Raw genomic sequence first — 27,444 nt, 5'->3', positions numbered from 1 at the left:
GGGCGTGCAAATGGTGGAAGGCGCATGCTCTTCACGTCCAGTGTTGGGAAGGTCAGGCATCGCAACCGACACAATTGGACTCTCCTTGTGGATTTGGGATTTCGAAGAACGCACAGTTCTTTGCTGTGCTTTTTCCAGCTTGAGTCTTTTCATTTTTCTAGCGAGAGGCTGAGTGCTTCCATCCTCATGTGAAGCTGAACCACTAGCCATGAACATAGGCCAGGGCCTCAGCCGTTCCTTGCCACTCCGTGTGGTAAATGGCATATTGGCAAGTTTACGCTTCTCCTCCGACAATTTTATTTTAGGTTTTGGAGTCCTTTTTTTACTGATATTTGGTGTTTTGGATTTGACATGCTCTGTACTATGACATTGGGCATCGGCCTTGGCAGACGACGTTGCTGGCATTTCATCGTCTCGGCCATGACTAGTGGCAGCAGCTTCAGCACGAGGTGGAAGTGGATCTTGATCTTTCCCTAATTTTGGAACCTCAACATTTTTGTTCTCCATATTTTAATAGGCACAACTAAAAGGCACCTCAGGTAAACAATGGAGATGGATGGATACTAGTATACAATTATGGATGGACTGCCGAGTGCCGACACAGAGGTAGCTACAGCCGTGGACTACCGTACTGTACTGTGTCTGCTGCTAATATAGACTGGTTGATAATGAGATGTAGTATGTATGTATAAAGAAGAAAGAAAAAAAAACCACGGGTAGGTGGTATACAATTACGGATGGACTGCCGAGTGCCGACACAGAGGTAGCTACAGCCGTGGACTACCGTACTGTACTGTGTCTGCTGCTAATATAGACTGGATGATAATGAGATGTAGTATGTATAAAGAAGAAAAAAAAAACCACGGGTAGGTGGTATACAATTATGGATGGACTGCCGAGTGCCGACACAGAGGTAGCTACAGCCGTGGACTACCGTACTGTACTGTGTCTGCTGCTAATATAGACTGGTTGATAATGAGATGTAGTATGTATGTATAAAGAAGAAAGAAAAAAAAACCACGGGTAGGTGGTATACAATTATGGACGGACTGCCGAGTGCCGACACAGAGGTAGCTACAGCCATGGACTACCGTACTGTACTGTGTCTGCTGCTAATATAGACTGGTTGATAATGAGATGTAGTATGTATGTATAAAGAAGAAAGAAAAAAAAACCACGGGTAGGTGGTATACAATTATGGACGGACTGCCGAGTGCCGACACAGAGGTAGCTACAGCCGTGGACTACCGTACTGTACTGTGTCTGCTGCTAATATAGACTGGATGATAATGAGATGTAGTATGTATAAAGAAGAAAGAAAAAAAAACCACGGGTAGGTGGTATACAATTATGGACGGACTGCCGAGTGCCGACACAGAGGTAGCCACAGCTGTGGACTACCGTACTGTACTGTGTCTGCTGCTAATATAGACTGGTTGATAATGAGATGTAGTATGTATAAAGAAGAAAGAAAAAAAAACCATGGGTAGGTGGTATACAATTATGGATGGACTGCCGAGTGCCGACACAGAGGTAGCTACAGCCGTGGACTACCGTACTGTACTGTGTCTGCTGCTAATATAGACTGGATGATAATGAGATGTAGTATGTATAAAGAAGAAAAAAAAAACCACGGGTAGGTGGTATACAATTATCGATGGACTGCCGAGTGCCGACACAGAGGTAGCTACAGCCGTGGACTACCGTACTGTACTGTGTCTGCTGCTAATATAGACTGGATGATAATGAGATGTAGTATGTATAAAGAAGAAAGAAAAAAAAAACCACGGGTAGGTGGTATACAATTATGGATGGACTGCCGAGTGCCGACACAGAGGTAGCTACAGCCGTGAACTACCGTACTGTGTCTGCTGCGACTGGATGATAAATAATGATATAAAAAAAATATATATATCACTACTGCAGCCGGACAGGTATATATTATATAATGACGGACCTGCTGGACACTGTCTGTCAGCAGAATGAGTTTTTTATAGAATAAAAAAACACCACACAAGTCACACGACGAGTGTTTAACTTTTTCAGGCAATCACAATATAGTATACTATACTGGTGGTCAGTGTGGTCAGGTCACTGGTCAGTCACACTGGCAGTGGCACTCCTGCAGCAAAAGTGTGCACTGTTTAATTTTAATAATATGTACTCCTGGCTCCTGCTATAACCTATAACTGCTCCCCAGTCTCCCCCACAATTAAGCTGTGTGAGCACAGTCAGATATTATACATAGATGATGCAGCACACTGGGCTGAGCACAGATATGGTATGTGACTGAGTCACTGTGTATCGTTTTTTTCAGGCAGAGAACGGATTATATTAAATAAAACTGCACTGGTGGTCACTGGTCAGTGGTCAGTCACTAGTAAACTCTGCACTCTCTAGTACTCCTAAGCTCCAGTAAATCAAGTGTCTCTGTCTCAATCTCACTCTCTCTCTTCTAATCTAAATGGAGAGGACGCCAGCCACGTCCTCTCCCTATCAATCTCAAAGCACGTGTGAAAATGGCGGCGACGCGCGGCTCCTTATATAGAATCCGAGTCTCGCGATAGAATCCGAGCCTCGCGAGAATCCGACAGCGTCATGATGACGTTCGGGCGCGCTCGGGTTAACCGAGCAAGGTGGGAAGATCCGAGTCGCTCGGATCCGTGTAAAAAAAGCTGAAGTTCGGGCGGGTTCGGATTCCGAGGAACCGAACCTGCTCATCTCTAATATTAAGATCTAATATACCTGGAGGTAATTAATCTTACAATGGGATTATTTTTCAGTTTTATCATCTGGCAGTTGACTATTGATTTATTGTTCAAAATGGCAAATCCTCCTCCATTCTCACAAGGTTTGATGATTATTTGTTTGTCTTTGCTGAGATTTTTGACTGTTTCTCTCTCATTTCTGATTAGGTTGAATTCAGAGGCGGCCCTAGGCATAGGTAAACTAGGCAAATGCTTAGGGCATTTGGTATGCCTAGGGGCACAAGCAGCTTCTGCTGATTAAAATTATATGCAGCATGCCTATATTCTGTGTGTGACTGCGCCTGAATATTTCATATGCAGATACAGCCACAGTCGCACACAGAATATTGGCATGCCGCATCAAATTTTAATCAGCAGAAGCTGCTTGTGTATCCTAGCCACACAGTAATGCAAATAACATGCATTTTCATAAAAAAAGAGCTGCCAGCTGACTCATGCCAGGCACCTAATGCTGCATGGCGTATTGCGGCAAGATGTATGTGGACACATCTGTATTTAAGCAGAGGCAGAGGTTACAGTGTTAGCGGCCATGTGAGTGCTGTGTGTGGGTGGGTTAGTTGTGCAGTAGTGTTCAACATATGTGTAAGAGGCATTATGTGTGTCGTGTATAAATGCATTAATAATGTGCAGCATATGTGTAAGGGGCACTATGTGTGTCATTATGTGTATAAATGCACTAATAATGTGCAGCATATGTGAAAGGGACTTATGTGTATAAGGGCATTATATGTAAGGCATAATATGTAAGGTGCATTATGTTTGTAAGGACATAATAATGCGTGTCATATGTGTAAGGGGCATTACTGTGTGGTATTACTAATGTGTGGCATAACGTATAGAAAGGGTACTACTAGAAAGGGTACTACTGAGCAATTCAGTGTGATGTAACATGAATAAGGGCACTAATGTGAGGAGTAACATATATAAGGTAAAGTGGTACTACTGTGCGATGTAACGTGAATAAGGGTCACTATCGCTTGATAAAATGTGAATAAAGTTGCACTACTGTGTGGCATAATTTGAATTGGGGGTATTATGGTATGGCCATGCCCCATCCCAGCAAGAACACACCCCTTTTTGAGCAGTGAGCCAAATGTACACACTGTTCCTATTTAAAATATAGGGGATAGGAACACCAAAATGAGGACTGCTATGGGTGAGGGGAAAGGGGCATAGGGTCAGAGGCGGAACTAGCGGTGGTGCTAGGGGGCACCAGCCAAAATCTTGCCTAGGGCATCATATTGGTTAGGGCCGGCTCTGGTTGAATTTAACCCTTTTCTACTTTAAATTATTGAAATCTTGTAACAGATTTGTTAAAGGTATCAATGAAATTCCCTTTATATGCACATGATACAAATTTTAATCTCTTTTTGATGCCAACTAGATTATTGGAAGTTCCAGTACTTATTTCAGACCCTTCATTGGTGAAAGCTTCATTGCTTCTCATGGAAAAAACAATTGTTAATTGTGATTTTCCTAATAATTTTGTGTGTTAATTAAGTTTGTGAAATCATCTGAGAAACTAGCTATATGTGGTGTTAGGTGAAAAAAGGCAACTATATAAATTTTGTGGGAAATTAAAAGTTTACTGAAAACAAAATCAAGGGATAATTTTTGGGGGTATTGCATAAAAATTACTAATATTATTACAATGTGACCAGCCCAAAAATGGGCAAAATAAGTTAAGCCATGAAGGGGATAAAAGTATCACTTAGGGGATATTCACTTAGGTCATTTTTTTTCACCTAGGCAAAAAAACTGGACTTTTCGCTATTATTAGGGCGAATGTATATTCTCTCTATTTAATAGCAGGCCATTTTTCCACCTATATGAAAAAATTAGCAGGAGCAAAAACATGTGGATCAGCGAATCCACATGTTTTGTCACCTGCACCAGCATCTTTTGCCAATGCCTTTTTAGTAAAAAAAAATAATTGGTGAAAATATCTTAAAAACGGGCAAAAACAGGTCTCAATTGAATAGGCAAGGGTGTGAATTCAATAGCTCTGACATTAGCGCCTTCCATCTTGCTAAAATGCATTCAATTACATTTATTTTTTCTATGAATTCTAAATTCTGGCTCTCAATTCAAGCCAGAAACATTTTCCAGGAAAACACTGTAGCATACCCTCTAGTATGCAAATACAGTCACAGCCACATACAGAATATAGGCATTCTGTATATAATTTTAATTAGCAGAAGCTGCTTGTGCATCGTATTACATTACTGTGTGTCTAAGTCTAAGATGCATTTTTCACAAACCAAAAGACGCAAAAAGACACTTGGCGCTCACATAACGCAACTTGTAGCACACGGAGCAAAGATGTAAGAGGACACATCTGTAATTTGTTCTCTCCAGCCCTGAACTTGGCTTGAATACTGGACTGAAAACTGCCTGCCCTGTCTTGCAAATATTCTGATTTCTCTAAACCTAGTTCTCGGATGGTATTCAGAGCACTTTTGCTTGCCACCAGCCCAGACCTTGCCTGCCTTGACTTTGTTTTCACTTGCAGCCTTTACAGTTTGCTAATGTCTTGCTCAACTCTTCCAATCACATCTATTGCATACCAGGGAGACAGAGATAAGCGAAGTCATTTTGCTGGAGTCACTGCATTAAAGACGCTACACCCTGGGGATTATTTGCACCAAACTGGGCTGATGAGACCTAAGGATCACTGATAAAGTTAGTGGTACATAATGCAATGCAATCATAAGGCCCCAACCGCACAGAAAGGAGTGAATTAACACATAGTTGTCCCACACATTTTTGTGGAATGCTTGGTTGAACAGGTCTGCTCATCTCCACCAGCAATGTATTTACATTTAACAAAGGAAAACAGCAATGCTGAATTCTTTCTTCACTGCCTTGATCTGTCAGATTGCAAACATAAGGTTACAGTATAAACAGAACAGATACTCCACTTTTCTCTTGTTTATGTCTTTTATGAACCTAGCAACAGAAAGAATGTTAACAATAATTCTGTTGAATACAATAAAGTCTATGGGTCACATACAGGGATGACTTAGTTTTAAAAAGACTCTTTAGAAAAACATGACACTGTAAACATGCCAGATTGTCTAGTGATGATGCATCAGGAATGGATGTAACACCATATTAATATACTGTGTACCGCTGATTGTTATGAACATTTGTAACTGGTTGGGAGAATAAAAACACATTAAAGCTATTTGTTACTGGCTTTTTAAATTAGTCTGTTCTGAGACCTGACAACTTTTGCATTTTAAACTACGAGTGAAAAGCAAGTGTTACTTTACTAATATGCTTTGTAATAATCACTATATGTCATCAGCCTACTCTAAGCATATGGTGTTGCTCATTGCTAAACATGCATGAGCTACTGTAGTGGCATTCTGCCATCATTCAGAAACATAGAGTTTGATAGCATTCCTTCTACTCCTCTAGCCTGTTATTAGTTTGTTTGTTGGAATACATTATATATTTATATATATATATATGTAGAGAGAGAGAGAGAGAGAGCGTTTTGTAGCCTGTCGCACACAATTACACAGTCCATGCTAGGAGTGCTGGTTACATAACAGTTGCAATAGTCTCAATAGAAGAAATCAGCACCTCCACTTAATGAATAATAAATCCTTTATCAAACAAATGTATAGAATGCATAAAACACCAGAGGCATCAAAAAGGGGGGTATCAGAACAAGCACATGGGGTACCTCATGGAAGCAAACTGCGTTGCTCCACCATGTGTGTAGCAGTAGGTCATAATACAAGGCATCGGTGACAGTTGGTTGGTGGGTCAACAGCCATTTCGGTGCTCAGAAAGGCACCTTCATCATGGACAACAAACCAGTGTAGCCTTTTATACCTGCCACGGATAATGTAACAGTACTCACCTGTGCTGCAATGGTCCACACGTCCGTGCGTGCGCCCGCCCGGCACTACCATTGCATCCGGGACCGGAAGTGATGATTGTCAACATCTGTCCGGACCTAGCAACAGGATGACGCGGCCACAGAGGAGGTCATATGTCCAACACATCACCACACACCCAATAGACCACATCATGACCGGGCCAGTGAAACCTGTAACTATAACAACAACAAACAGTGAGACAAACTAATGGCACACAATAAGTACCTTACAAAGCAATATAGTAAAAACGTAGTAACATACACTATAATAGATACACTAATAGTGTTATAGTGCAGCAAAGACTATGTATTGCAAATAAAGAACAATATTGTTAAGTGTGTATCACCACTCTATATAAACAAGGCAGATCTAAATGGCACACTTGAACATGACAAATACACAAATACACAAAAAAAGAATAGGAAAGTTATGGAATGGACAAATAAATAAACTAAAGTAATAATGAGGTTCCAGAGAGTCTATAGTAAGAAAACCTAAGTTACAGGAAGCAACCAAAACCCTGGCTTTCATTAAGACCATAGTGCGCAACCGTATTCAGTCGTGCTATCCAGTAGGCTTCCTGCTGAAGTAAAATACGTCCGCGATCACCACCTCGCCTAAGTGGGGAACACAATCTATTGGCATACAGTCACAAAATGTTTGGCCACTGGAGGTGTGTTAGAATCCAGTGTGATATAAGCCTTTTTAATTGATGAACGATGCATTAAAATTCTCTCCTTTAATGATCTTATCGTCTTACCAACATAAAACAAATGGCAAGGGCAGGATATCAAATAAACCACAAAGTGACTATCACAGTCCAAATGATATTTTATCCAGAATCTCTTAGCATTTTTGTGATCAAAAAAGTCTCCTAAAGTCAAAAAGTTGCAGTTTGCACACCCATGGCATTTTAATGCACCCATCTTAGGCTGTAACCAACACTTAGGTTTGATAGGACCAACGTCCGATGCTGCTACAATGTCCTTAATATTTTTACTCCTCTTGTAGCAAAATAGCATTTTTTTCTTTACACAGATCTCCTATTATCTCATCAGACAGGATAATGTGCCAGTGCCTCAATATGGTGTTATGTATATGCCGCGAGGCTATGGAGTAAGTGGAGGAGAAAATCATCCGCTCTGCTTTCACATCCTTCTCTTTAAGGATCAGGGTGTCCTCTCGTTTGGTGTTCAAACATTCTGTGATAGCTTCATCAATTTCACTTCGGGCATAGCCCCTCTGTAAAAAACGTGTGCCCATTTTAAGAGCCTGAGATAATTCTGTTGGATCAGACATAATACGCACTACACGCACTAGTTGTGAAAAGGGGAGACCCTGTTTCAAAGGGGTAGGGTGAAAGCTATCCGCTAACAATAACGTGTTTTTGTCGGTTGCTTTACTGTAAACCTGAGTACATAGATCAATGCCATGCTTTATTATACAAACATCAAGATAATTAACAGAAAAAGTGCTGTAAGATAACATAAATCTGATTATGGTGTCCAGACTATTGAGTGAATCTATGAACTCAGTGAGGAGGTTTTCTCTACCAGTCCAAACCATAAAGAGGTCATCAATATAACAAACATAATGTATAATGTGGATACCAAGCTCCTGACTGTCTCGATGCCTGCAGAATGGTCAATGTTGGTATAGAGATTTGTAATGTCGATAGTCACCAGCAAACTCTCGGGAGGTAAGAAACTCAATCTTGCAAGTCTATTAATGAAATCGGTGGTGTCTCTCAAATAATATGCAGTATTTTGTACCACAGGCTGAAACCAGAAATTGATGTATTGGGATATAGGTTGACACAGGGAACCATAGGATGAAATTATGGGTCTACCAGGCGGGTTAACAAGTGTTTTACGAACTTTGGGCAAGATGTAAATAAGTGGAGCTATAGGATGTACCTGTGTAAGGAAACGTGCAGTAGGTTCGTAAATCCAACTATTCAATATACCATGGTTGATGACAGCATCAATTCCCTTCTTATAGGAATAAGTTGGATCATAAGTAAGTGACTTATAACACTCAATGTCAGATAATTGTTTTTTTTATCTACTGTATATAATCACACCTATTCAGAAGGACAATACCACCCCCCTTATCGGAGGGGCGTATTATGATGTCACTATTGTTTTTAAGGGACATCAGTGCCCGATTCTCATCTTTAGTTAAATTGGTGTATGTAACCTTCTGGTTCGGTATAAAGGGCAAAGTGTCCCTTCTGACAAGATTAGAAAAAGTTTCTATAGATGGATTCATACTAGGCGGATCAAAAGTACTCTTGGGTTTAAAGTTCCCTTGTTTAGTAGGGAGTTTAGGATGCTTAGCAAAAAAAATCCTTTAGCCTAAGGGAGCAAAAGAAGTGATACAGCTCAATTTCAAAGTCAAAAGATGATTGTTTATACGTCTTGACAAAAGATAGACCCTTGGAGAGGACCGATATTTCTGTCTCTGTAGGTTGGTAGCTAGACAAATTAAAAATAACTACTTCCTTCTGTAATTTGTCCCAGATTTTTTGTTTGCCTTGCTTCTTTCCTCCCCTCATTCAGCGCCCTTTCCTGGATGATCTTTGAGTTTGCTCCTTGTGACAGAGCCCTTCTGAAAAAAAGCAGCCAAAGTAGAGGCCGTCTGTGAGTGATCTGAATCACTAGCAGAAGTGTGTGTGTCAATGTCTGAAAAATTGTGGACTGCACGATTCCCTCTAGGTCTAGTACCAGTGCGCCAATTAGGTCTAAAGTTACCACCGGAAAACCAACTATAAACTCTGGATTCCTTATAATCCTCCTTGACCTTCTTGTATTTATTCCTTTTAAAGGCTAACAAATCAGCATGAAATAAGTCCACAGCACTCTCCAGTCTGGACAACCAATTAACCAATTTATTGGCTTGAAGACTCTCTAAACCTTCATTCTCACAATTTTCTATTTCTTTATATAATAATTCCAAATCTGTATTGACCTGCTCTATGACAAGAACCATAAGCTGAAAAGAACAATCATTTAAAATCTGACACAATTGTTTACAGAATAGTGTATTAGATCTGCCTATGGTAGGTTGATTTCTAATACGGAAGCCTCTTGGTATAATCTTCTCTTTATAATATTGGGAGAGTGTTAAACAATGCAGGTTCAACTCCACCCTTTGTTTTTTAAGCTTCAACAAATCAGAAAAAAATTCAGAGGGGCTATCCACATCAAAAGCATGTGAATTAGTGTCCTGAAACAAAATCCTGGTAATATCTTTATCCGCGAATCGCTTCACTTGAGTTAGGTCATCAGCATGTGTATTGGACATATCCATATCCACTTAGGTGGTCATTCCGAGTTGATCGCAGCCAGCAACTTTTTGCTGCTGCTGCGATCAACTTGTACACGCCTATGGGGGAGTGTATTTTAGCTTAGCAGGGCTGCGATCGCTTGTGCAGCCCTGCTATGCTAAAAAAATTTCAAGCAGAAGTAGACCAGCCCTATACCTTCTTACCCTGTACGATGTTCTCTGCGATGATGGGGCCGGCTTTGATGTCAGACATCCGCCCTCCGTTCTGCTGGTCACACCTGCGTTTTCCTTACCACTCCCCGAAAACGGTCTTCAACGCTCCGGATCCGCCCAGGTACACCTTCTTTCTGTCAATCTTCTTTGTGGTCGGCTCTGCGACCGCTTCCTTTGTTAGACGCGACATAACCCAGCGACATGCCCTGTCGCCGAGCAAAGTCGCGCACGCGCATTGCGGTCACTGTGCATGCACATTCCGGACCCATTCGAACCGCAGTGATAAACCGCTGCGTGCGAACGGGTTGGAATGACCCCCTTAATTTCCAATTCAGAGAAACAAAAAAAGTGTGTACATACAAACTCAAAACAGAGAGAAAAAATTGATTTAAAATCCATGGTGCTGGTTGGCATAGTAATGTTACTGTAGAGCATTTTGTAGCCTGCCGCACACAATTACACAGTCAATGCTAGGAGTGCTGGTCACATAATAGTTGCTGCACTTAAACACTATTTGTGTATCTATTATAGCGTATATATAACTACATTTCTACTATACTGCTTTGTAAGGTACTTATTGTGTGCCATTAGTTTGTCTCACTGTTTGTTGTTGTTATGGTTACGGGTGTCACCGTCCCAGTCGTGACGTGGTCTACTGGGTGTGTGGTGACGTGTTGGACCTGTGACCTCCTCTGTGGCCGCGTCATCCTGTTGCTAGGTCCGGAGAGATGTTGACAATCGTGACTTCCGGTCACGGACGCAATGGCAGTGCCGGGCGGGCACACGCACACACATAGTCTTTACTGCACTTAAACACTATTAGTGTTTCTATTATAGTGTATGTTACTACGTTTCTACTATATTGCTTTGTAAGGTACTTATTGTGTGCCATTAGTTTGTCATCTTGTTGCTAGGTCCGGCCGAATGTTGACAATCATCACTTCCGGTCACGGACGCAATGGCAGTGCCAGGCGGGTGCACGCATGGGTGGACCATTGCAGCACAGGTGAGTACTATTACATCATCCAAGGCAGATATAAAGGGCGCACTGGCAACACTGGTTAGTTGTCCATGATGAAGGTGCCTTTCTGAGCACCAAAATGGCTGTTGACTCACCAACCAACTGTCACTGGAGCCTTGTATTATAACCTACTGCTACACACATGGTGGAGCAACGCAGTTTGCTTCCATGAGGTAACCCATGTGTTTGTTCTGATACCCCCCTTTTTGATGCCTATGGTGTTTTATGCATTCTAAACATGTTTTTGTTAAAGGATTTTTATATGGCTACTTCACCACAAGTTTTTGTGATCAAATCTCCCAGTTATTCCGTAAAAGTGACACATAGAGGTAGCTGTATGATCATTGGTGTATACTAATTGTAATTCCAATGTTTGGTCTCGATATTTGTGGAGAACTGCCCCTGATGAAGTCATAATGACGAAACGCGTAGTATTTGTTAGCTATGAGATAGTAATCCAAATCGTGAAGATTTTCCCTTTATGAGCTCACACCTTGTTAAGGTGAGGGAGGATCTAATTTGTCATCAGCACGTTCTAGATACCTCTCACTGATATATAGCAATTTTATTTCTGTACAACAATTTTTAATGTGTATGTTAAAAACTGTGTCAATAAACCAATATTTGGTACTAATTGGCCCTTGTGGCCTTCTGTTTGGGTGATTTTTCTAGTGATGGGATATCTGTTCTAGGATCCCAGGAGAATAAACTGTGCAAATATTTCTTCAATCTACAGTCTGCACCAATTGTGTCCTTTATTTTGTAAGATTTAAAGATTTAATACCCAATGAATATAGTGCACTTGGGAATTTTTGTTTTTTCAATGTATATTTGAGGTCTTACAACAGAGATATCTCCCACAGTGCTGCTTTCATCTGTGCGCAAGATAAGGATATTGTTGTGTATGTATATATTGTTAAATAACTGAATGCATAAGGAATATAATTTATTCTCTTAAACCAATATAGTCACATATTTCATAGGCACAGCATACAGCTATACCTATCATATACGGTAACATACCTTATCATATAACATACCTTAACTCTTAATCCATTTTGTTTTAAGGAAGCCTTTATACAGACATTGGTTCACTTATCAGATACATGTACCTTTAAACAGAGTTTGAAAATCAGCAGACTCATTGTGTGTAATATAGAGATGAGCGCCGGAAATTTTTCGGGTTTTGTGTTTTGGTTTTGGGTTCGGTTCCGCGGCCGTGTTTTGGGTTTCGACCGCGTTTTGGCAAAACCTCACCGAATTTTTTTTGTCGGATTCGGGTGTGTTTTGGATTCGGGTGTTTTTTTAAAAAAACCCTAAAAAACAGCTTAAATCACAGAATTTGGGGGTCATTTTGATCCCAAAGTATTATTAACCTCAAAAACCATATTTTCCACTCATTTTCAGTCTATTCTGAATACCTCACACATCACAATATTATTTTTAGTCCTAAAATTTGCACCGAGGTCGCTGTGTGAGTAAGATAAGCGACCCTAGTGGCCGACACAAACACCTGGCCCATCTAGGAGTGGCACTGCAGTGTCACGCAGGATGTCCCTTCCAAAAAACCCTCCCCAAACAGCACATGACGCAAAGAAAAAAAGAGGCGCAATGAGGTAGCTGACTGTGTGAGTAAGATAAGCGACCCTAGTGGCCGACACAAACACCGGGCCCATCTAGGAGTGGCACTGCAGTGTCACGCAGGATGGCCCTTCCAAAAAACCCTCCCCAAACAGCACATGACGCAAAGAAAAAAAGAGGCGCAATGAGGTAGCTGACTGTGTGAGTAAGATAAGCGACCCTAGTGGCCGACACAAACACCGGGCCCATCTAGGAGTGGCACTGCAGTGTCACGCAGGATGGCCCTTCCAAAAAACCCTCCCCAAACAGCACATGACGCAAAGAAAAAAAGAGGCGCAATGAGGTAGCTGACTGTGTGAGTAAGATAAGCGACCCTAGTGGCCGACACAAACACCGGGCCCATCTAGGAGTGGCACTGCAGTGTCACGCAGGATGTCCCTTCCAAAAAACCTCCCCAAACAGCACATGACGCAAAGAAAAAAAGAGGCGCAATGAGGTAGCTGACTATGTGAGTAAGATAAGCGACCCTAGTGGCCGACACAAACACCGGGCCCATCTAGGAGTGGCACTGCAGTGTCACGCAGGATGTACCTTCCAAAAAACCCTCCCCAAACAGCACATGACGCAAAGAAAAAAAGAGGCGCAATGAGGTAGCTGACTGTGTGAGTAAGATAAGCGACCCTAGTGGCCGACACAAACACCGGGCCCATCTAGGAGTGGCACTGCAGTGTCACGCAGGATGTCCCTTCCAAAAAACCCTCCCCAAACAGCACATGACGCAAAGAAAAAAAGAGGCGCAATGAGGTAGCTGACTGTGTGAGTAAGATAAGCGACCCTAGTGGCCGACACAAACACCGGGCCCATCTAGGAGTGGCACTGCAGTGTCACGCAGGATGTACCTTCCAAAAAACCCTCCCCAAACAGCACATGACGCAAGGAAAAAAAGAGGCGCAATGAGGTAGCTGACTGTGTGAGTAAGATAAGCGACCCTAGTGGCCGACACAAACACCGGGCCCATCTAGGAGTGGCACTGCAGTGTCACGCAGGATGTACCTTCCAAAAAACCCTCCCCAAACAGCACATGACGCAAAGAAAAAAAGAGGCGCAATGAGGTAGCTGACTGTGTGAGTAAGATAAGCGACCCTAGTGGCCGACACAAACACCGGGCCCATCTAGGAGTGGCACTGCAGTGTCACGCAGGATGTCCCTTCCAAAAAACCCTCCCCAAACAGCACATGACGCAAAGAAAAAAAGAGGCGCAATGAGGTAGCTGACTGTGTGAGTAAGATAAGCGACCCTAGTGGCCGACACAAACACCGGGCCCATCTAGGAGTGGCACTGCAGTGTCACGCAGGATGTACCTTCCAAAAAACCCTCCCCAAACAGCACATGACGCAAAGAAAAAAAGAGGCGCAATGAGGTAGCTGACTGTGTGAGTAAGATAAGCGACCCTAGTGGCCGACACAAACACCGGGCCCATCTAGGAGTGGCACTGCAGTGTCACGCAGGATGGCCCTTCCAAAAAACCCTCCCCAAACAGCACATGACGCAAAGAAAAAGAAAAGAAAAAAGAGGTGCAAGATGGAATTGTCCTTGGGCCCTCCCACCCACCCTTATGTTGTATAAACAGGACATGCACACTTTAACCAACCCATCATTTCAGTGACAGGGTCTGCCACACGACTGTGACTGATATGACGGGTTGGTTTGGACCCCCCCCAAAAAAGAAGCAATTAATCTCTCCTTGCACAAACTGGCTCTACAGAGGCAAGATGTCCACCTCATCATCATCCTCCGATATATCACCGTGTACATCCCCCTCCTCACAGATTATCAATTCGTCCCCACTGGAATCCACCATCTCAGCTCCCTGTGTACTTTGTGGAGGCAATTGCTGCTGGTCAATGTCTCCGCGGAGGAATTGATTATAATTCATTTTAATGAACATCATCTTCTCCACATTTTCTGGATGTAACCTCGTACGCCGATTGCTGACAAGGTGAGCGGCGGCACTAAACACTCTTTCGGAGTACACACTTGTGGGAGGGCAACTTAGGTAGAATAAAGCCAGTTTGTGCAAGGGCCTCCAAATTGCCTCTTTTTCCTGCCAGTATAAGTACGGACTGTGTGACGTGCCTACTTGGATGCGGTCACTCATATAATCCTCCACCATTCTTTCAATGTTGAGAGAATCATATGCAGTGACAGTAGACGACATGTCCGTAATCGTTGTCAGGTCCTTCAGTCCGGACCAGATGTCAGCATCAGCAGTCGCTCCAGACTGCCCTGCATCACCGCCAGCGGGTGGGCTCGGAATTCTGAGCCTTTTCCTCGCACCCCCAGTTGCGGGAGAATGTGAAGGAGGAGATGTTGACAGGTCGCGTTCCGCTTGACTTGACAATTTTCTCACCAGCAGGTCTTTCAACCCCAGCAGACTTGTGTCTGCCGGAAAGAGAGATCCAAGGTAGGTTTTAAATCTAGGATCGAGCACGGTGGCCAAAATGTAGTGCTCTGATTTCAACAGATTGACCACCCGTGAATCCTTGTTAAGCGAATTAAGGGCTCCATCCACAAGTCCCACATGCCTAGCGGAATCGCTCCGTGTTAGCTCCTCCTTCAATGTCTCCAGCTTCTTCTGCAAAAGCCTGATGAGGGGAATGACCTGACTCAGGCTGGCAGTGTCTGAACTGACTTCACGTGTGGCAAGTTCAAAGGGCATCAGAACCTTGCACAACGTTGAAATCATTCTCCACTGCACTTGAGACAGGTGCATTCCACCTCCTATATCGTGCTCAATTGTATAGGCTTGAATGGCCTTTTGCTGCTCCTCCAACCTCTGAAGCATATAGAGGGTTGAATTCCACCTCGTTACCACTTCTTGCTTCAGATGATGGCAGGGCAGGTTCAGTAGTTTTTGGTGGTGCTCCAGTCTTCTGTACGTGGTGCCTGTACGCCGAAAGTGTCCCGCAATTCTTCTGGCCACCGACAGCATCTCTTGCACGCCCCTGTCGTTTTTTAAAAAATTCTGCACCACCAAATTCAAGGTATGTGCAAAACATGGGACGTGCTGGAATTTGCCCATATTTAATGCACACACAATATTGCTGGCGTTGTCCGATGCCACAAATCCACAGGAGAGTCCAATTGGGGTAAGCCATTCCGCGATGATCTTCCTCAGTTGCCGTAAGAGGTTTTCAGCTGTGTGCGTATTCTGGAAAGCGGTGATACAAAGCGTAGCCTGCCTAGGAAAGAGTTGGCATTTGCGAGATGCTGCTACTGGTGCCGCCGCTGCTGTTCTTGCGGCAGGAGTCCATACATCTACCCAGTGGGCTGTCACAGTCATATAGTCCTGACCCTGCCCTGCTCCACTTGTCCACATGTCCGTGGTTAAGTGGACATTGGGTACAACTGCATTTTTTAGGACACTGGTGAGTCTTTTTCTGACGTCCGTGTACATTCTCGGTATCGCCTGCCTAGAGAAGTGGAACCTAGATGGTATTTGGTAACGGGGGCACACTGCCTCAATAAATTGTCTAGTTCCCTGTGAACTAACGGCGGATACCGGACGCACGTCTAACACCAACATAGTTGTCAAGGCCTCAGTTATCCGCTTTGCAGCAGGATGACTGCTGTGATATTTCATCTTCCTCGCAAAGGACTGTTGGACAGTCAATTGCTTACTGGAAGTAGTACAAGTGGGCTTACGACTTCCCCTCTGGGATGACCATCGACTCCCAGCAGCAACAACAGCAGCGCCAGCAGCAGTAGGCGTTACACGCAAGGATGCATCGGAGGAATCCCAGGCAGGAGAGGACTCGTCAGAATTGCCAGTGACATGGCCTGCAGGACTATTGGCATTCCTGGGGAAGGAGGAAATTGACACTGAGGGAGTTGGTGGGGTGGTTTGCGTGAGCTTGGTTACAAGAGGAAGGGATTTACTGGTCAGTGGACTGCTTCCGCTGTCGGCCAAAGTTTTTGAACTTGTCACTGACTTATTATGAATGCGCTGCAGGTGACGTATAAGGGAGGATGTTCCGAGGTGGTTAACGTCCTTACCCCTACTTATTACAGCTTGACAAAGGGAACACACGGCTTGACAAATGTTGTCCGCATTTCTGGTGAAATACTTCCACACCGAAGAGCTGATTTTTTTGGCATTTTCACCAGGCATGTCAACGGCCATATTCCTCCCACGGACAACAGGTGTCTCCCCGGGTGCCTGACTTAAACAAACCACCTCACCATCAGAATCCTCCTGGTCAATTTCCTCCCCAGCGCCAGCAACACCCATATCCTCCTCATCCTGGTGTACTTCAACACTGACATCTTCAATCTGACTATCAGGAACTGGACTGCGGGTGCTCCTTCCAGCACTTGCAGGGGGCGTGCAAATGGTGGAAGGCGCATGCTCTTCACGTCCAGTGTTGGGAAGGTCAGGCATCGCAACCGACACAATTGGACTCTCCTTGTGGATTTGGGATTTCGAAGAACGCACAGTTCTTTGCGGTGCTACTGCTTTTGCCAGCTTGAGTCTTTTCATTTTTCTAGCGAGAGGCTGAGTGCCTCCATCCTCATGTGAAGCTGAACCACTAGCCATGAACATAGGCCAGGGCCTCAGCCGTTCCTTGCCACTCCGTGTGGTAAATGGCATATTGGCAAGTTTACGCTTCTCCTCCGACAATTTTATTTTAGGTTTTGGAGTCCTTTTTTTACTGATATTTGGTGTTTTGGATTTGACATGCTCTGTACTATGCCATTGGGCATCGGCCTTGGCAGACGACGTTGCTGGCATTTCATCGTCTCGGCCATGACTAGTGGCAGCAGCTTCAGCACGAGGTGGAAGTGGATCTTGATCTTTCCCTAATTTTGGAACCTCAACATTTTTGTTCTCCATATTTTAATAGGCACAACTAAAAGGCACCTCAGGTAAACAATGGAGATGGATGGATGGATACTAGTATACAATTATGGATGGACTGCCGAGTGCCGACACAGAGGTAGCTACAGCCGTGGACTACCATACTGTACTGTGTCTGCTGCTAATATAGACTGGATGATAATGAGATGTAGTATGTATAAAGAAGAAAGAAAAAAAAAACCACGGGTAGGTGGTATACAATTATGGATGGACTGCCGAGTGCCGACACAGAGGTAGCTACAACCGTGGACTACCGTACTGTGTCTGCTGCTAATATAGACTGGTTGATAAAGAGATGTAGTATGTATGTATAAAGAAGAAAGAAAAAAAAACACGGGTAGGTGGTATACAATTATGGATGGACTGCCGAGTGCCGACACAGAGGTAGCTACAGCCGTGGACTACCGTACTGTGTCTGCTGCTAATATAGACTGGTTGATAAAGAGATGTAGTATGTATGTATAAAGAAGAAAGAAAAAAAAACACGGGTAGGTGGTATACAATTATGGATGGACTGCCGAGTGCCGACACAGAGGTAGCTACAGCCGTGGACTACCATACTGTACTGTGTCTGCTGCTAATATAGACTGGATGATAATGAGATGTAGTATGTATAAAGAAGAAAGAAAAAAAAAACCACGGGTAGGTGGTATACAATTATGGATGGACTGCCGAGTGCCGACACAGAGGTAGCTACAGCCGTGGACTACCGTACTGTGTCTGCTGCTAATATAGACTGGTTGATAAAGAGATGTAGTATGTATGTATAAAGAAGAAAGAAAAAAAAACCACGGGTAGGTGGTATACAATTATGGACGGACTGCCGAGTGCCGACACAGAGGTAGCTACAGCCGTGGACTACCGTACTGTGTCTGCTGCTAATATAGACTGGTTGATAAAGAGATGTAGTATGTATGTATAAAGAAGAAAGAAAAAAAACCACGGGTAGGTGGTATACAATTATGGATGGACTGCCGAGTGCCGACACAGAGGTAGCTACAGCCGTGGACTACCGTACTGTGTCTGCTGCTAATATAGACTAGTTGATAAAGAGATGTAGTATGTATGTATAAAGAAGAAAGAAAAAAAAAACACGGGTAGGTGGTATACAATTATGGATGGACTGCCGAGTGCCGACACAGAGGTAGCTACAGCCGTGGACTACCGTACTGTACTGTGTCTGCTGCTAATATAGACTGGATGATAATGAGATGTAGTATGTATAAAGAAGAAAGAAAAAAAAACCACGGGTAGGTGGTATACAATTATGGATGGACTGCCGAGTGCCGACACAGAGGTAGCTACAGCCGTGGACTACCGTACTGTGTCTGCTGCTAATATAGACTGGTTGATAATGAGATGTAGTATGTATAAAGAAGAAAAAAAAAACCACGGGTAGGTGGTATACAATTATGGACGGACTGCCGAGTGCCGACACAGAGGTAGCTACAGCCGTGGACTACCGTACTGTACTGTGTCTGCTGCTAATATAGACTGGATGATAATGAGATGTAGTATGTATAAAGAAGAAAGAAAAAAAAAACCACGGGTAGGTGGTATACAATTATGGATGGACTGCCGAGTGCCGACACAGAGGTAGCTACAGCCGTGAACTACCGTACTGTGTCTGCTGCGACTGGATGATAAATAATGATATAAAAAATATATATATATCACTACTGCAGCCGGACAGGTATATATTATATAATGACGGACCTGCTGGACACTGTCTGTCAGCAGAATGAGTTTTTTATTTTATAGAATAAAAAAACACCACACAAGTCACACGACGTGTGTTTAACTTTTACAGGCAGACATTCACAATACAATATAGTATACTATATACTGGTGGTCAGGTCACTGGTCAGTCACACTGGCAGTGGCACTCCTGCAGAAAAAAAGTGTGCACTGTTTAATTTTAATATGTACTCCTGGCTCCTGCTATAACCTAACTGCTCCCCAGTCTCCCCCACAATTAAGCTGTGTGAGCACAGTCAGATATTATACATAGATGATGCAGCAGCACACTGGGCTGAGCACAGATATGGTATGTGACTGAGTCACTGTGTATCGTTTTTTCAGGCAGAGAACGGATTATATTAAATAATATAAAACTGCACTGGTGGTCACTGGTCAGTCACTAGTATAACTAACTAATACTATCAGCAAAATTCTGCACTCTCTGTCTGAGTACTCCTCCTAAGCTCCAGTAAATGAAGTGTCACTGTCTAACTCTGTCACTAGTATAACTAACTAATACTATCAGCAAAATTCTGCACTCTCTGTCTGAGTACTCCTCCTAAGCTCCAGTAAATGAAGTGTCACTGTCTCACTCTCACTCTCCTATCTATTTCTTCTCTAAACGGAGAGGACGCCAGCCACGTCCTCTCACTATCAATCTCAATGCACGTGTAAAATGGCGGCGACGCGCGGCTCCTTATATAGAATCCGAGTCTCGCGATAGAATCCGAGCCTCGTGAGAATCCGACAGCGTCATGATGACGTTCGGGCGCGCTCGGGTTAACCGAGCAAGGCGGGAAGATCCGAGTCGCTCGGATCCGTGTAAAAAAAGCTGAAGTTCGGGCGGGTTCGGATTCCGAGGAACCGAACCCGCTCATCACTAGTGTAATACAATTAAAATTAGCACCAAATAAGGCTAGTTGGCTTCTAGCTGGTTCCTTGTCCTAATATGAGCTTAATAGTGCACAACAAGATGCATGAAGTTAGTGGGAATGTGTTAAGAATGGGGCGTAACTGAATATTATAATAAAACAGTGTATCACCATGTTTTTATCTATTGAAGCATTTTGACCTGGGCTGAGAGGATGTGGTCTCTCAACCTGTACATGGGCGTGGTCTTTTTAATAAATAATCAATTGCTTTTCTAAGTCTGACTTCAATTCAGTCTTTTACTTAAAAGCAGCAACAACAACAGCAACAAGATGGTTAAATTAGGATTAGACTATATATATATTTATATATATATATATATTTATTTTTATATATATATATATATATATATATACACTGCTCAAAAAATAAAGGGAACACTAAAATAACACATCCTAGATCTGAATGAATGAAATATTCTTATTAAATACTTTGTTCTTTACATAGTTGAATGTGCTGACAACAAAATCACACAAAAATTATCAATGGAAATCAAATTTATTAACCCATGGAGGTCTCTATTTGAAGTGGAAAATTAACTAAAGTGGAAAAAACACACTACAGACTGATCCAACTTTGATGTAATGTCCTTAAAACAAGTCAAAATGAGGCTCAGTAGTGTGTGTGGCCTCCACGTGCCTGTATGACCTCCCTACAACGCCTGGGCATGCTCCTGATGAGGTGGCGGATGGTCTACTGAGGGATTTCCTCCCAGACCTGGACTAAAGCATCCGCCAACTCCTGGACAGTCTGTGGTGCAACGTGGCGTTGGTGGATGGAGCGAGACAAGATGTCCCAGATGTGCTCAATTGGATTCAGGTCTGGGGAACTGGCGGGCCAATCCATAGCATCAATGCCTTCATCTTGCAGGAACTGCTGACACACTCCAGTCACATGAGGTCTAGCATTGTCTTGCATTAGGAGCGACCCAGGGCCAACCACACCAGCATATGGTCTCACAAGGGGTCTGAGGATCTCATCTCGGTACCTAATGGCAGTCAGGCTACCTCTGGCGAGCACATGGAGGGCTGTGTTGCCCCCCAAAGAAATGCCACCCCACACCATTACTGACCCACTGCCAAATCGGTCATGCTGGAGGATGTTGCACGCAGCAGAACGTTCTCCTTGGCGTCTCCAGACTCTGTCACGTCTGTCACATGTGCTCAGTGAGAACCTGCTTTCATCTGTGAAGAGCACAGGGCGCCAGTAGCGAATTTGCCAATCTTGGTGTTCTCTGGCAAATGCCAAACGTCCTGCACGGTGTTGGGCTGTAAGCACAACCCCCAACTGTGGACGTCGGGCCCTCATACCACCCTTATGGAGTTTGTTTCTGATCGTTTGAGTAGACACATGCACATTTGTGGCTTGCTGGAGGTCATTTTGCAGGGCTCTGGCAGTGCTCCTCCTGTTCCTCCTTGCACAAAGGCAGAGGTAGCGGTCCTGCTGCTGGGTTGTTGCCCTCCTATGGCCTCCTCCACGTCTCCTGATGTACTGGCCTGTCTCCTGGTAGCGCCTCCATGCTCTGGACACTATGCTGACAGACACAGCAAACCTTCTTGCCACAGCTCGCATTGATGTGCCATCCTGGATGAGCTGCACTACCTGAGCCACTTGTGTGTGTTGTAGACTCCGTCTCATGCTACCACTAGAGTGAAAGCACCGCCAGCCTTCAAAAGTGACCAAAACATCAGCCAGAAAGCATAGGAGCTGAGAAGTGGCCTGTGGTCACCACCTGCAGAACAACTCCTTTATTGGGGGTGTCTTGCTAATTGCCTATAATTTCCACCTGTTGTCTATTCCACTTGCACAACAGCATGTGAAATTGATTGTCAATCAGTGTTGCTTCCTAAGTGGACAGTTTGATTTCACAGAAGTGTGATTGACTTGGAGTTACATTGTGTTGTTTATGTGTTCCCTTTATTTTTTTAAGCAGTATATATATATATATATATATATATACCAACAAATATAAAACCACAGCACTCACCACCCCAGAAGCGGGGTGCAGTGTCTGCACTCACCACTCATAGGGTGGGGTGCATGTAGCCCATGGCCACCTACTTAAAAATATATACAAACAGAAAGTTCAGCACTCACCAAAGCAAGCTCACTTATTTTCACAACATCAATAAACAAATGATGGGGGTTTAGTTAGTGAATTGGCCAATGCACGGAAGCCTGCAAACCGCTCGCCAAGGTACCCCATGTTCATGCAGGTCCTACACTATCACAGAGTCTCAAAAACTAAAACTAAGCAACTGTATCACATAATATTACTGCAAATATGCCCACTTGGTTTACTGTGTATCTGCCAAATACTCCATGGCTTTTAAAGGTACACTAGTCACCTGACACTGGCTGATAAATGACTAAAGAACAGCTGACTCAGGCCTTTAAAAGCCATGGAGTATTTGGCAGATGTACAGTAAACCAAGTGGGCATATTTGCAGTTATATTATGTGATACAGTTGCTAGGTTTTAATTTTTGAGACTCTGTGATAGTGTAGGACCTGCTTGAAGATGGGGTACCTTGGCGAGCGGTTTGCAGGCTTCCGTGCATTGGCCAATTCACTAACTAAACCCCCATCATTTGTTTATTGATGTTGTAAAAATAAGTGAGCTTGCTTTGGTGAGTGCTGAACTTTCTGTTTGTATATTTTTAAGTAGGTGGCCATGGGCTACATGCACCCCACCCTATGAGTGGTGAGTGCGGACACTGCACCCCGCTTCTGGGGTGGTGAGTGCTGTGGTTTTATATTTGTTGGTATATTGTAGGGTTAATCTTTGGTTAACTCATATTAACTGTGGCCACAAGCTTTGTTCATGCACCCCTATGCAAGCCCAATTATCTTAAACCTGAGTCAGCTGTTCTTTAGTAATTTATCAGCCAGTGTCAGGTGACTAGTGTACCTTTAAAAGCCATGGAATATTTGGCAGATACACAGTAAACCAAGTGGGCATATTTGCAGCTATATTATATGATACAGTTGCTAGGTTTTAATTTTTGAGACTCTGTGATAGTGTAGGACCTGCATGAAGATGGGGTACCTTGGCAAGCGGTTTGCAGGCTTCCGTGCATTGGCCAATTCACTAACTAAACCCCCATCATTTGTTTATTGATTTTGTGAAAATAAGTGAGCTTGCTTTTGTGAGTGCTGAACTTTCTGTTTGTATATATATATATATATATACAGAGTGACCATGGAATTAATTGCTCCCATGTGTGCCTGTGATGGGTCTAACACAGCATGGAGTCCCTCTGAGAGTGAGAACAGCATCCGTCAGTGCTTTATAAAATAAGAAAATATTGTAGCACAGTGCTGAGCTGGACATTTGTTTCCCTCCATAGGCGGGTGCGTTCCTGCAAGCATAGCTGTGTAGGGCTGAGGCAGACAGACGATGAGATGGGTGTTGCCAGGGCCAGATTAACAATGGGGCACATGGAGCTGCAGCCCCAGCCCCCCATAAAAGTAGGCCCAGATGGTTCTGTTAGTCATTGTTTTGTTTTCTGTCAACATCAGTGGCCGTCTGAAGCCCTGCCCACTCACTCTCTTCACCACACGTAGTGCCAACATAAACTCCACCGGCATCATATGGCAGATCAATACAGGGCTAACAGTGAGAACAGAGGCCGGCCTCCAGCCAAAACAGAAAGAGGTGTTCCAACACCTTCCCCTTCCCTCACGTTTCCTCCCCCTCCTCTGCTCTTAGCTCCTCCTCGCTGATGCTGCTGTTGCCCTGTTGCCAGGACGACATAGTGACCGGCCCTGGCTCGAAAACCATATGATGGGGACCTGCTGCTCGGTGCTGATGACTGGGAACCCACTGCTCAACACTGATGACTGGGGATCCGCTACTGCGGTGCTGATGATCCACTGCTACCAAAGGTACACAGTGACATCTGTGAGCGGGGTGAGGAAGAAGGTACATAGTGCCCTTTCTCTCTCTCACTCATGCACTTTTCCTTCCTTCTTTCTTTCTTTCTGTCCCCCCCTTCTCTTTCCCTCTCTCTCTATGCCACCCCTTCGTTTTCTGTCTGTCTCCCCCTTCTCTACCCTTGCTCTTTCTCTCCCACTTTCTCTGTCCTCACTCTCTCCCACTTCTCCCCCCTATTTCGCTGTCACCTCTCCACCTTCTTTCTCCCTGAGTTTCCCCTTCTCTCGCTGTCTCCCCCTTCTCTTTTTCTCTGTCTTCCCCATTCTCTCTCTCCCCTTTATCTCTCTCTCCATCTCCTTTCTCTCTCAACCCCTTACTTCTCCCCCTTTCCCTCTCTCCCCTCTCTCACCCCATTCTATCTCTTTCTCCCCCCTTTATCTCTCTCCTTCATCTCTTTTTCTTTCCCCCTTTCTCTCTCTCTCTCTCCTCCCTTCTCTCTCTGTGTCTCCCCCCCCTCTCTCTCTCTCTCTCTCTCTCTCTCTCTCTATCTCTCTCACTCTCTCCCTGGGCCTCCTTCTCTCTCTCTGTCCCCCACTTCTTTCTCTCTGCCTGTCTCCCCCCTTCTCTTCCCTTTCATTCTCTCACTCACTTTATCTGTCCTCTCACTCTCTCCCCCTTCTCCCCTCTTTTTTGCTCTCAACTCTCCCCCTTCTCTCGCTGTCTCCCCCATTCTCACTGTCTGTCTCCCCCTTCTCTCCCCCTTTCTCCTCTCTCTACTCTCCCCCCTCTCTGTCTCCCCCTTCTCTCTTTCTTTCTCTCTATCTATCTTGCCCCTTCTCTGTCTCTGTCTACTCCCCCTCCCTTTCTCTCTCCTCTCACCTTCTCTGTCTCCCTCCTTTTCTCTCTCTGTCTCTCCTCTTCTCTCTCTCTCTGTCTCCCACCCTTCTTGCTGTCTCTTTCTTTCTCTCTGTCTCCCCTTCTATTTCTTTCTGTCTGTCTCTCTGACTCCCCTCTTTTCTCTCCTCTCTATCCTTATCTCCTCTCTCTCTCTCTCTCTCTCTCTCTCTCTCTCTCTCTCTCTCTCTCTCTCTCTCACCTCTCTCTCTGTATCTTCCCCTTCTCTCTCTTTTCCCTCTTTACTTTTTCTCTCTCTCTCTCTCTGTCTCCTCTCTTCTATCTCTCTATGTATACCCCCTTCTCTCTCTCTCTGGACCCCTTCTCTCTCTCCCCTGCCCATCTATCTCTGTCTAACCCTCTTCTCCCCCCCCTCTCTCTCTGTCTATCCCCTTCTCTCTCCCTTCTCTCTCTCTCTCTGAGCACCCTTCTCTCTCTCTTACTCTGCCTACCCCCTTCTCTCTCTATCCTCCCTTCTCTTCCTCTCCCCCTTTCTCTCTCACTCTCTCCTTTCGCTCTCTTTCTCTTCCTCCCATTAACACCCTTTTATCTCTATCCCCCTCTCACCTCCTTTATCTCTTTCTCTCTCCCCTTTTCTTTCTTTCACACTCTTTTATAGTTTTCTCTGTCCCCCCTTTATCTCTCCCCTACCCTCTCTCTCACCCTCATTTATCTTTATCTCTCTCCCCCTTTTTTTTCTCTCTCTCTCTCTCTCTCCTCCCCTACTCTCTCTCTCCCCCCTTTCCCAAATGCAAGTATGCCAGGGAGGGTTAGGGTTATGCTGCGGGAGGAGAGGGTAAGTGGTAGGGTTAGTATACTTACCAAGAAGTGTCGGGATTCTGACCGCCGGCACCTTCACTGTCAGTATCCAATTCCCAACCCATAGAGGAGCACATATACACATAGGCACATACAGACATAGGCACATATGGATGTAGAGGAGCACATATGTAAATACAGAAGCACAAAAAGACAAATAGGAGTACATATAGATATACTGTAGGCATATACAAACATAGAGGACCGCATGAGCTCCAAATTCTAACTTGACGGCGAAATTACTTTACACACCTGGATACTGCCCCACAACACTGGACACCCAATCCCCCCCTTTCCTGCCATCCCCCCTCCACATCATTAGTAACACCACCACAGCACTGGTCACACTCCCTGTGGTGGAACACATTAGGCCCTTCATCAATTTCAGCTCCAGGCCCATGTGGACCTTAATATGGCACTGGATATGTCCAATACACATGCTGATGACCTGACTCAAGTGAAGTGCTTTGCGGATAAAGATATTAGCAGGATTTTGTTTCAGGACACTAATTCACTTGAGATGTTGTAATCCTATAAAAGGTTCACCATTTCAAATTCAAAAAGAGAGTATTTAGAAGATAAACAGTGATAATTTGGAGATCTGATGAAACCGACTGCCCTTAAGTTGGAGAAATGTGTCAATTAGGGCTGGAGCCATATTATCCACGCTTCTGACTTCCTTGCATACTTGGGTCAGGCCTACAGCTGATCTTCCTTGCCGTATCTTAGCCGTGCCTTCTCCCCCCTGGGACCTGCTAACGTCCACACACTGACACGCTTGGGACCTGCCATCGTCTCCACATCGCTGCTCCCGCACTGCCTGGTTGTCCTTGTGCTAGAGGACACGGCAACTGCATCATCTTATCTGCGGTGAGCTCAGTGTCGTATTGATGGATGTGTGTGTGGGGGGTCGAGCAGTGAAGTAATATGCCAGCTAGGAGAATTTTAAAACCAGTCTCCTTCAGGTGGCTACAAATTAACATTATCAGTATGCTTTTGTGAACACATCATTTACAGAGGGATCTCCAAATTATCACTGTTTATCTTCTAAATACTCTCTTTTTGAATTTGAAATGGTGAACCTTTTATAGGATTACAAAGTCTCATTCCAGCGGAAATAATTTTTTATATGGTTAATATTTTAATACATTGTTTTTACTACTATACTATCTTGCGCTCTCTTGTATAGTTATATTTATATCTATATCATATATTGCTTAGCAGGGGATTACAGAAACCCCTCATGGGAGCTGCAGCTATTTATTAAATGCATTAGTGTGAATTTATATTAGAATCTTTACCATAAGCGCCTGTATTGATTTTGCTTTGTTAGGAATATCAATATTATTTGCACTAATTCACATGCTTTTGATGTGGATAGCCCATCTGAATTTTTTTCTGATTTGTTGAAGCTTAAAAAACAAAGGGTGGAGTTGAACCTGCATGGTTTAACACTCTCCCAATATTATAAAGAGAAGATTATACCAAGAGCAAGGGCATAGC

Source organism: Pseudophryne corroboree, chromosome 8 (genome assembly GCF_028390025.1).
Source record: "Pseudophryne corroboree isolate aPseCor3 chromosome 8, aPseCor3.hap2, whole genome shotgun sequence".
Lineage (NCBI taxonomy): Eukaryota > Metazoa > Chordata > Amphibia > Anura > Myobatrachidae > Pseudophryne > Pseudophryne corroboree.
The sequence above is the reverse complement of the archived record's forward strand: the minus strand, read 5'-3'. Positions refer to the sequence as shown.